Source organism: Ursus arctos, unplaced genomic scaffold (assembly GCF_023065955.2).
Source record: "Ursus arctos isolate Adak ecotype North America unplaced genomic scaffold, UrsArc2.0 scaffold_28, whole genome shotgun sequence".
Lineage (NCBI taxonomy): Eukaryota > Metazoa > Chordata > Mammalia > Carnivora > Ursidae > Ursus > Ursus arctos.
This window is the reverse complement of record NW_026622963.1, coordinates 30,550,275-30,562,777: the sequence shown is the minus strand read 5'-3', so window position 1 is coordinate 30,562,777 and position 12,503 is coordinate 30,550,275. Positions and strand designations below refer to the sequence as shown.

Sequence of the window (12,503 nt, the reverse complement as noted above, 5' to 3'; positions counted from 1 at the left end):
ACCCTAACAATGTTTTATTTCTTGTATGTGAGGTACATGAATGTTCAATTTGTGATAAATTCACTTTTGTTGTGTGCAATTTTCTGTATATATATTATACTTCAATATTTTTTAATTAAGGAAAACTTTTTAAAAATAGTAAAAAAAAATAATTAGTAACTTCCAATCTGGCAGAGGGGGAAAAACAAAGGAATTTTTAAAAATCTATAAACCAACAGAGGTAGAAATGGTGGGGTTAAAAAAAGTAAGCAAAGAAAAAATTATGTTAAATAAATAGCACAATACACGATGAAAGAAATTAATCCAAATAGGTCAGCACTTACAGTAAACATAAAATTAAGTAATCTTTTAAAAGACGCTACTATTTATTGGATTTTCTAAAACCAAACAAACACCTTGGCTACATACTACTTAGAAGAAGAATACTTAAATTACCAGAGAAAGGTTGAAAACACATCTTTGGGGGGAAAAAAAAGATTCACTAGACATATTTCTGACTTAGCCATACTACTATTGGGGGAAATTAAATTTAAGACAAAAACATGAGACAAGGTAAAATAGTTCCACGGACAAATAATATTGGGATATTTTTAATAAACTTCCTTTAGAAACAGATAAATCAAATAGAAAAAAAATAAAAGAAAAAATAAAACTTTAAATAATGCAATTGAAAAGCTTGATCTTAAATAATTCTGCTCCCAACAGAGAATATGTCCATCCTTATGCCATATATCAAACCTTCATAAAAATTTGTCTGGTACCATATATGTCATAAAGAAGATTCAATAAATATTAAACAACGATTCCCATATAGCCCAGGTGCCCTGATCGCAATGGGACTGAATTAGAAATCAAGCATTACCTCAAAGTCTATAAGAACAATTATTTTAATAATAATAACCACCTCTACCACCATCAGATCCCTAAAGACAGAATTTAATCAATCCATGGGTTTAAAGAAATAATGTTGGAAATCACAAAATAGGTAGAAATGTAAGGAAATAATGCTTATCAAATTTATACTGTAAATGATAAATATCATAAAATGAATTTCTTCAAATCAAGGATCAAAAAGGAAAAAAATGGAGTAAATCCAAAGAAAGAAGATGAATGGAATACACACCAAAAAAGAATTAAAAATAATAAAAACGGGAAAAGAGAGATGATCAGCAAACACAAAATAAGAGAAAACTGAGTAATAAACAAACCTCTAACAATTACTACTACATGGAAAAAATCTTCACAGCAAAATCATTAATCAGAATAAAGGGAGACAAAATATAACCCTCAAAGGAACAATGCACTAGAAACTCTCAAAAACCATGAATATGTATATCCCTAGCAACATCACTTCAAAACACAAAAGCAAAAATAATTACAAGCAGAAATTGACAAGATCACAATCATAGTGGGAGTTTTTTGTTTCTTTTCTTTTCTTTCTTTTTTTTACAAACATCTCACAAAAGCTGGTAGATCAACCTGAAAAAGTTACATTTGAGGATTTTTTGTTGTTGTTAATTTTAGGATGTTTTTCTGGGCGGTGGTAGTGGTAGTGTGTATGTGTGTTTACTTTTAATTAATGGAGAACTTAACATTTTCTATAAAAACATTGTCAGTTAGTCATATACAGACATAGAAAAATTTACCAAAAAAAGCAAAGAGAAAATTCAAAAGCAGAAGCAGATAGAGAAATGGATAGAGAGATATGAATGACTAACACCAGCTCAGTATATTTGTAATCTTGGAGAGGAAGGGATGGAAATTGGATTTTGAATGGATACAAGGAGGCTTCAACCCTTATCTTATTTCTTTATTTAAAAACAAACCTCAAACAAATATGTAAAAGCATTACAATTTGGCAAGTATTAGCACTAGTTGTAAGTGTATTCTTCACATTATTCTCTGCATTAGAGTATGTGTGAATTATTTTATAAACAAAATAAATACATGAGTAATAATGGCTCCTGGTATAACTGTTATGAAATGGGAATTATTGAGAATTATTTTTCAAAGATCAGTGCTCCCAAGTAAAGACTATATATGTGCATATCTACTTTCATAAAATATAGTATTTTATATATAAAGACTATATATGCTAATATACATATGTTAATACTTCTATTTAGAACTACCCTTCTTTCCATATATATGAGGACAGTTAGATACTATAACAACAGCCATGCACTGTTGATGTGTATCCACAGGTAGTTATGGCACTACACTAACCATAGGCAGTCTCACTACTGCATCCCAATCAATAACTTGGGTATGGATCAGGATCCAGTGCCTAAGAGTTGACAGAGCTGAGCAGGGTGTGAGGACTGGACCCCACTCTACCAGGACTGGATCCTATTCATTGGGATTAGAAGCATAAATCCAGCATGTGTTGGGTGAGTCAGTATTCTTCATGCTCAATCCCAATGCTTCAGGAGAGGCTCATTTCATGTTTACAGGGCTGACCATATGACCCAGATCTGGCCAATCAGAGTGCCACATTCCTTCACACCCACTCAATGGTTCTTGGATATGCACATGACTCAAACTGTGCCAGTCAAAGGCTCTCCCAGGACTGCTGCTAAACTTGTCAAGGAAGAGGAACCCTATCTAGAAACCATGAGTACCGAAAAGCTATGAATAGTTGAGCAGATGATCTTCTGGTGATCATCTCTGTTATCTGGGAAGCCTAACCAGGAAAAAGAGAATGGACAGGTTTAAAGGGAGGAATGCAGGGAGGAGAGGAAGTCCATTGTCCCCTTGTATTTTTCTGATAAATGAGCATCGATTCTCTTTTTGACTTAAGCTAGTTTTCATGAGTTTTTGTCACAAGCAAAAGGGTCCTGGCCCTATTATCCCAGTCATAAAAATCAGGCAAAACCCTAGTGCTAGCTAAAGAAAGATTTTCATGGCCAATGAATGCGCTGATGTAAGAGTAGGCTGACATTCCCATGGCGGTGATAGATTTTTCAGGGTCATTCACACCTGTTTAATTTTGTGATCAATGGCATAGACCTTTGGGGAAGCTAGCAGAATGAAGGCACAGGCTGTAGCAATGGAACTGGGATTTTTTAATTGTGTGACTACCTAGCCTGGGGATTAGACACACAGTCTCATCCTCTCTAGGACAGCCCACTAGGACAAACTGAGCTCCTCAGCCCAAAACTGAGACATTATCCTGCAGGACCTATAAAGTCAACATGGAAACAGTCAGTGAAGAGGGGAGAATAATACTCAACAATCACCTTTCTTTAAATATGAACATTAGGGAAAGGACAGGATGACCTACAAAACTTCTGCTTCTGAGAAGCATCTCCTAAGAGGAGTAAAACCAGAGAGTACACTTGAACCTGAACTATCTTCCAAAGGAAAACCTTAATAAACAGAGTAAAAGGTGATGCTTCCCCTGACTCACCTCCTGTCTCAAAGTCTCAAGAGCCAGGTTGCCAGTGAACAGCAAAGGTTCAGAGAATAAGGAGCAACTGCTGAGAGTGGGGAGGCTTTGGGGGTGGTTTGTGGCTCCAGAGAAAGAGGGGAGAGGAGGAGAAAACAAGAGAGTGTGAAAGAATGAGTAAAGAGGAGAGTCAAGGGTTCCTAGGAGACCAAATGCAGGAGGGGACAAAGGCCAAGGGAGGTTTTGAGCACAAGGCTGTAAAGGAAATAATCTGGAAAACTTTCTTTCCTGGTACCCATGGTGACCACCATCTGTCCACAAGCCCTTGGGTTGAATCTACAGTGTTCAGGAATGTTTCTCTGAGTGATTTGCAGCAACAAGTGAATGGAACAGTTTCACATGTGGATAAATATTGTGTAGAAACCCACGGCATTACAGAAGAAAGTGTACAGACTCAGGAGATCATGAGAACTTAAGCCTCATGAAATCTTGAAAGTATCAAGAGACTTTAAAACTTCCACAAGTAAGGAAGGTGGGTTCAAGGCACTCTTTTCTGTTTCTCAAGGGGCCACAAGACTCCCCCTGACAAAAGATCACCTGCTCCGTAAATGACGCCATTGTCCTTTGGGTGTTCCAGTCATCCCGGGTTTCTCGTTCTCCTTCACCACTCACATTCTGCCGGTCTGTCTTCTTCCCTGGGTCCCCTCCACACCTCTCAATATGCTTCCCTCAAGCTCCTTCCTCCCCGAATACTCCTCTTCTTAGCTTGATGACACTAAACCAATCACTGTTCAGGTATCATGTCTCAGAGGAAGTTTCCCTGGACACTCTGAGCAAACCGTCCTTCTCCCATGTCCCTATACAACCCAGATCGTATTCCATAGGATCTGTACCAAATCATAATGAAACCATCTTTCTCTGTATCTGACTCCTCAGCACGGCGCAAACTCTGAAGGAGAAAAAAAAAAATCACATTTTTGTATAACCATGCTGCTGGACAAAGAGCCTAGAGAAAGTACATGCTTGGGAGAATTTTGTCAAAATGAACAGAATGGAGTTGAATTCGGCGAGGGTGATGATATTGTGATCATCCAGATCTCACAGAAGAGGAAACTGAGGCACAGAGAAGTTACAGAGCAAATCAACCACAGTCCTGGAGCTTACAGGTGGTGGAGATGTGGCTTGAACGCACATCCTCTTATCCCAAAGTCTATGCTATTTTAACACAGCAGATGCCTCCATGACACAGGATATTTCAATATTCTTTTTACTTGCAGAATTTCAATCTAATCTGGAAGTCACTTAACTAGTTTGCAATCAGTTTCCTTACCTATAACCCACTGATAAAACCAGTAAGGCTAAATGACAGTCACCAAGATAAAGAGGCAAACTGAAAATCCTGGAACTGGACTTGTTCTAGGATGCTGGTGCTGTCATGCAGATAAATAAAAAGCATCGGCCTGTAGAAAAATCCACCCCAACTTATCCAAGTTAAAAAGTCATCCAAATGCAAAATTTCCCCACAGCTAACCAGGTATCTCACGATATCGCAGGACTTCCTGGGCCTGCGAAAGGCAAAATCTTTCAGAGGCTGTAAGAGAAATAAAAGAAGAGGAACCCGTTGGTATAACTGAGCAGAGGGTTACAAATGGATTCATCAGAGGAAATTACTAAAATGCCTACAGGTGTGAGAGGTCCCATACGTTCGCTCTACTCAGGATTCCTTTGGGGAAAAAATTAAGTTCTCAGAGCGAAGGCAGCCTGCACCCACTCCACAGATGATGAAAGGCACCCAGACCTAATTACTGCATCTGGAGTGACTTCTCAAGTGTAAAGATAACAGAAAGTATGAGATAAGGAGGGAGGCTGCATGATGTCACAGATGCCTTGTGGAACAATGGGCTCTTGGGAGTGCTTCACGCTGAGCCTTTCGAGATATCACAACAAACTGGAGAGGAAAGCCCGGGGTACTCTAGCGAACCTCCATCCATGTGATGACTGAAGGGGTTGTTTTTGTGTTGTTTTTATTTATTTTCCCCATGCTTACTCTCTAAACTTTCTTTTTAAGTGTACTATGTAGATCATTGATCAGAAAATACCACCCAGGGCACCTGGGTGGCTCAGTAGGTTAAGTGTTTGCCTTTGGCTCAGGTCAGGATCCCAGGGTCCTGGGATCCAGTCCTGCATCCTGCTCCCTCCTCACCAGGGAGTCTGCTTCTCCCTCTGCCCCTCCCCCCACCGCTTATGCTCCATTTCTCTCTCTCTCTCTCTCTCTCTCGCAAAAATAAATCAAATCTTTTTTAAAAAAAAGAAAAGAAAAAGAAAACACACCCAATGATCAAGAGGAGCTCCAAAGGCAGATAGGATTTCCCCACCTTCTTTGACATCCTTAAACATGACACATGCACCTGCTATTAGTAAAATCTAGACCAGAGGCCAACACATCTTTTCTATCAAGGACTGAACAGTAAATATCTTGGGCCTTGTGGGCCTGACCAGCACTTACAACTACTCAACTCGGCCATTGTAGGGAGAAAACAGCCACAGACATTACAGAATGAATGAGCATGTCTGTGTTCTGATAAAACTTTATTTACAAAAATGACCTGCAGGCCGGACTTGGCTCACGGGCCACGATCTGCTGACTGTGATCTAAAACCACAACAGGCCAGTTACGTGACACATCCGGATCATCCATGCCATTGCTCCTTCGCGTTAAATTCTCTCCTTCAAAGCACTTGCTTATTTTTGTGCTTTCTGGCGCATTCATGAAAGTGTAGGAAAAAAGTGACAACTCACTAATAGTCACATCAAGTAAAATGATATATGTGGAAACATTTTGGAAAATCTTACAAATGTAGGGCATTACTATTAGCACAAACAGATCCAACCAGATTTGACTGGAGTTCATTCATTCACTGTTCATTGATAAGCATTATTTTTACGTGTGTGTTAGAGGTCAGGTTCTGGGCTTGACCCTGAAGAACACACACCAAAAAAGGCTCCTTCGATTAAGGATTTTTGTTCTAGCACAAAAGAGCAAAAAACCAGAGCAGTGTAGTGCTGTAGGCCCAGTGACATAGCCAGAGAATGCTTTCCACTCTTCCAGAGGTACTGTCCTGCTTGGTCTCCTTTGTCACACATCCTCCTCCCCCGGCCCTGCTGGTCCTTCAGCTATTAAGACTAGTTAGTCCAACAGGCTGAAGATCAGTCCTCCAGGGAATGAGAGAACAAAGAAAGTGCTCAGCTTTTTAAAATCCACTGTGAAATGACAGTCGTGCAAGCCAAATTTCAAGCAGAAGAAAAAGAACTACATAAGTTTGGTCATGTGCTTCCCCCCCAAATCAAGAACAAATGCTTGGAAGATTAACTATATAGAGGCGGAAGGATGAATATTTGATGTCAGGGAAATGTCTGCTACAAAGGAAGAAGAAAGCCCTCTCCACGCTTGGGAGAGACATTCAAGTAAGATGAACGTCCCCCCACTGCTGGAACGGGCCCAGCAGAGAAGGATGATGAGTTGTCCGGTTGTGTGAGGGAAGGAGAAACGCATCTAGAGATAAGAGGAATAGGGGAAAAGATAGGAGGGAGGGAGGGGAGTGAAGAGGAGGGTGGGAAGGTTGACGAGAGGAAACAAGAGGCTCTACTCTGCACTTCGTGGACGGTGTTCCAGGAGGTGCTGGACTGGGGGGCTGCCTTTGTGACCCCCCACGAATCTCACCTGAGGCCCGCATCTGAGTCTTATTTCTGACATCATGTCCCCCTCGAACTTCAACTGCTCCATCTCCCTGGCTCAATCTTTGGCTGGATTTACAAGTCTGGAGCTGGGTCAGCCCCTTAATAGAAGTGAACATCATTTGCAGGCTGGAAATGGACTTCGCGTTTTGGCAGCAATCTTGGGGGTGGGGGAAAGGGAAGAGCTCTTCAGTTGGGGTGGAGCGCATGACTGCTGGATTACAACACAGAATATATATCTTCTGGTGACTTCCCAGCTGCAGAATCCTGGCTGCAATTAGAAACCTATATGTCTAGTCATTTTATCATTTTTATACATTTAGGAGCTCAAGTGTTTGCTCTAGCAGGCTGCAGCTGGCTGGCTGTCAACTCCCAGCTGTTGTTTAGCTGAAACACCACAACTAAAATTGTGGGCCAATATGACCGGAAACCCAATTGGGGAGTGAACAAAAAAGCTCAGGATTAGTTAAAGATGTTTTGTGTTCTCGCTCTTTGCTTCAACCAGGTGAAACCCACCCATGGGGAAGAAGGCAAAGGAGGGGACTTGAAACCCATTCGGACACCTTTGAGAACTCTTTACATGAAACAGACGTGCCCCGCAAACCAGTGTTCTCTCAAGGATTATTCGGGTCCAACACCCGCCATGCCATCGGCTGGCTTCTGGTTTTCTCCACTTCCCAGGGGTCACCAGGTCAGGGACTTAATTCCAAATAAGTAAGTTTGGCTATTTAGACAAGGAATAAACACAACATTCAACACTGGGGGCAGTGTTGTTGGATAAGTCCTTGGACCACTGTAGGAAAAATAGTATCAATCTTGCAGTTGGGTCCTTTAGAGCTGAGATCAAGGGGCTACCCAAATGTATTAGCCTTGCTATCTGACACGATGTCTTCTTGCCCACTGAGCCTTCAGCTCCCCTTGGATTTCAGCCATTTTAAAAAACCAGGGGGACTTGACCAATGTTGAGCTCATCTCATCACTAAAGACACCTGGGTTTCTAACAAGTGTCTTTATGAGATGCATATTCTGCTTTGATCCAGCATGGTACAAAATGTTCATGATGAGCCTAGAATGCCACATCACTGTTCATTATGATGCCCGCCATCATGCTGTTCACTGGCACGAGGCTCCACTGCACTGTCAGCACCCAGGGTTGGGGCTTCACTTCAGCTGTCACAGCGCTGGGGAGAACCTGCCTTTGGAGGAAAGAAACTCCTTTTTCAAGCAAAGAGCTGCACTAGGAAGGGAGAATATTTCAGGCAGACTGAACTTGCGCCTGGAAATATGTTGTACCGGGTAGCCATACCCTGGCGATGTGACCTCCCCACTCTCTCATTTCTGCTTACAGAATGCCTTCTGGGTGCCAGTTCTAGAAGGGCAGGGAAGACTGCAGATCAGAGCTAAGCAGAGCTGGCAGGCCCGAGGGCTGGTAGGATGGTTAAAACTGCAGAGTGCTGGGTGACTACTGATCCTGGCCAATTCCAGGAAAGGGCAGAGGAGCACCATGTGAGTCCTATGGCTTAACATGACATGATAAACTTCTAGCAGGCCATGCAAAGACAAGAATATGGAAAGCTAGGCAGGGAGGATTGTCATTTAAGACTCCAGCTGGAAACTAGGCCACTAGGTAAAGATACTGTCAAAGGTCACCAGGAACCAGCGTTGCAGAGATCCAAGGTGAATAAAGGCATTGGCAGGACTGGGGTAAATAGAGACAGGCGTAGTTGAGATCCAGGTCTCTACAAGCAAGGAGGCAGAAGGAGGGAGAAAGAACATTTGAATCCCAAAGGGACATGGATATTAATTGCATTGACCAATGTCTTACTAATAGGAACAATGTTGAGAAAACAAAGTTAAAATAAAAGACTCTGAATAATGTTAAATGGTATTCTCACAGCTCTCCTCAAGTTCTTCCCTCGTACCAAGGCTATTTATTACATTTATCTCTTTCATTCATGCAGCAAACAGCTGTCTTGTGCCTACCGTGGGAAATGGACTGGGCTGGGTGCTCAGGTTCCAGAGCTGAATGGACTGAATGGACACAGTCCGTGTCTGCAACATCTCACCGCCCTGCGAACGAGGCAAACTTATACATGCTTATAGTAAAATGTGACAACAAGTATGGTGATGTGATTAACAAAGCACAAGTAGGGAAGAATGACTTCTACCTCAGTGGGAGACAGAAGAACTGGGTGAGTTAGGAAAGATTTTACAAAAGGAGTGACTTGAAGACACACGGAGCAGGTCACATTTAGCCCGTGGGCCACCATTTGCCAACTCTTGATACATATTCAACTGTATTTAATTTTCATGAGAGGTACAGATTCATCCATTCAAAATTAATTCTTCTTCCACATTTAGAGTAGAGAATGCAATAACCACTCAAGGTAGTTTTACAAGAGCACCGGAGACGCAGACTGAGGATTGTGGGGAGATGCCTTTAGCCAGTATGCACAGGTAAGTGAACCTTTCCCCCAAAAAGCCTGTATAGCTCGAAGCTGAGTTTTCCTCTGAGAATTACTTCTTTCAGCCCCCAAATCTGCCCTATCCTTGGTCACATCTCTTCCCTGGGCATAACGTACAAGATCTTCTATCTGGGAACGGAAAGGTTGGGCCCCCTCGCCTCGGGGCTCTGAAAAGCGTCCCAGTTGCAGAACAATCTAAGGAAACACATAAGGCCTCTGTTGCTACTGCCTTGCAGCCCATTCTGCCCTCTGCCTATTCCTTGCGTGTTGGTGCTCAGCACACTCACCGGGAAACTTCCTGCCCACAGATCTCTCTCTCTCTCTCTTTCTCTCTCTCTCTCTCTGAGGCTGCTACACCAGGGAACTCAACCTAAGGCACCTGCTTCTTGGGGGCCACTCTTGTCTTCTTTAGTTCTTCAATCATACCACATTCTTTTCCCACCACAGGGCCTTTGAACATGCTATGCCATCCCACCACTGGACTGCACGTGTATCATCACTGCCTCTTTGCCATCCTTGTCATGTCAGCTCATGTATCTCCTCCCGGGAGAGAAGTTATTTTCCATCAGAAATCACGACTATTGACTCGGAACACTTATTTTAATTTACATGGAAACTATGTCTGTCTTGCTCCCATTATATCCTCCATCCAAGTCCCTGGGATTCAGTACACCTTTGTTGAATAACAGGACCTAACACTCCCCTGTAACCACCATATTAAAAACAACATATCATGAAGTGCTAAACTGCAATCTCAATTTTCTAGAACAATATTATTTTGTTGTGCTTGTCCTAAGCATGCTCTCATCAGGTCCGGGCAAAAGTTTGACAGGATCATCAATATGTCAGCCAACACCTTGCTCAAGATGCTTTGATCGTAACACTTGGCACAGTCCACTTTGCCCATTGCCTCAGACTTGGCCTCCCATGTGCTCTGCTCTGCTCTTTGCGAGGGGTTCTCAGAGATTACTGAGGTTCAAAGTTAGTTGCTCTACTGTTTCACAAGCCAACCGCAGGTGGAAACTCACAAGAACAGAGGTCCTAAGTGAGGTGGGGGCTGTAGAGAAGGTAAGACAAACTGGAAAAATCGAGGAGACTTTTCAGACTTTCTCAGTCACCTTCAGGGTTCCTTACCTCGCTTCACCCAGAGCTTTGAACATGTTTTCAGAGCCACCTTAGAGCAACCAGCCTGGGTGAGGAGCACAATCGTGGAGAGCAAACAGACCCCAAGAGGGGAGAACTTAGGAATTTCTTGAAAAGATACGGAATAAATGGCTAATAGACCGTCCTTGTGAAATGAATCTTCTGCTCAGGCGGTAGCATTTCAGTGTGCCCAGGGGAGCGAGCTTGCACGGGAAGAGGGAAGCGACAAACCAGTTTCTATCCTCTCCCGCCACGTGCCTCTGTAAGAATAAATTTGGGCTCAGGGGGGACTTAGTCACAGGCTCAAAAAAACACCTCCCAGACGCATAAACGATCCTTTACATTTTCAGTATAAGAACATATTAAGTTTTCTTGTTTGTGTTTTCTTTGTTTTCTGTCTTGTTTTTTTTTTTTTTCTTGTGTGTTGCTTGTTTGTTACTTTCATCTAATTAAAAAGTGGCACCGGCGTCGTCGGACGTGTTTCAAGAACCTCTCTACGGAAGCACGGATGAAATGGAATGGCTGCCCCACGCTGTGTGATTCTTACCACCTTCCAAGCCCCACAAAGGCAGCGCCCCTGCTTCCTTGTCTCCTGTCTCAGCTCCTCCTCACTGTTCCTGCCTAGGTCTGTGCATTCTTGCAATTACAGGTTCTCAATTACACACACTTGCTACTAGCTGGAGGGGACAGAAAGTGTGCTTCCTCTCTTGGCAGCTGCTCAAGCCAGATGTTACACTGGCAGGCTGTGATTGGCTGGCAGATGAAAGAGAAGGGCTCTTCGTGGACAGACAAGTGGAGGGTTGTAAACAACCATTTCAGGCCTGAATCAGCAGGTCCTCATTAACCTGATTGGAAATGTCCTTCAAACTTCACTGGAAAACAGGGAGGACATGGTCACAAGATCGTTCAGCTGAATACCAGCGGCTCCCTCTCTGGCTAAAATAGCAAAAAGCTTCATTTGGAGACATCAGCGCCGCATTCAAGATGAGCTGGGATTCATCTGAGCTGCATCTGCATTGGCAAGCAATAATTGTAGGGATGGAGAAGTTTGTTTATTTTAACAGCTAAATGTTTGTATCTCAAAAACCAATGAAACTTTTCTGTAATCACTTTTGAGATGTACTTGAACCACTCCATCTGCCCAAATCTCTCCATTGTGCTGCTCATCCGATGACAACAGACAGTGATTGGGGCAGAGTTAAACAACCACCAACTTTCCCCCTTCCTCCTTGGGACAAGCGTGAAACCGAGGAAGCATATTTTGGCTTGACTCCTGAAGCTTCTGTTGGAGCGGTTAAGACCATTTAAAATACAGTAATTGATAAAAATCCTGGCAGAGGCTGCCCGTAGAAAGACCTAGGATAGATGTTCTGGGTGGCAAGAGCTACCAGTATGACACAAAGTAGGCAAAAGATGCCACACATAAAGCCAAACCACCTCCCCTCTTCTTCCTCTTCTGCTGTTACATAAATATACAAATCTGTAAAGTTTCTTTGCAGCACTAGCCAGTGTGAAACACAAAGGGTCGGGCAGGGTTTTAGAGCACTTTATTTTCATTAGAGATACCAAGAGTCACTAGATGGAACAGGAGGGGGACAGAGCAGTTTATTCAGAATAGATTATGGGAAGTCATTATTTTTTTCAACCAACGTGGAGTTAATCCTTCTAAGGGATTAGACATTTATGGCACACTGGACTGGCACCTGTAGCTGCTCTCGTGGGGATAAAAAATGGCAGAGACCATCCATCTCTATGACTCTGGGCAGGAGTCG

At 42.6% G+C, this 12,503-nt stretch overlaps 1 protein-coding gene across 3 annotated transcripts in view; it reads right to left on the bottom strand.

The window, feature by feature from the left end:
* AGBL1 (AGBL carboxypeptidase 1) overlaps positions 1 to 12,503 on the bottom strand; it is a 708,586-nt gene that overhangs the window by 356,248 nt on the left and 339,835 nt on the right. The gene's annotated exons all lie outside the window — the stretch shown is intronic.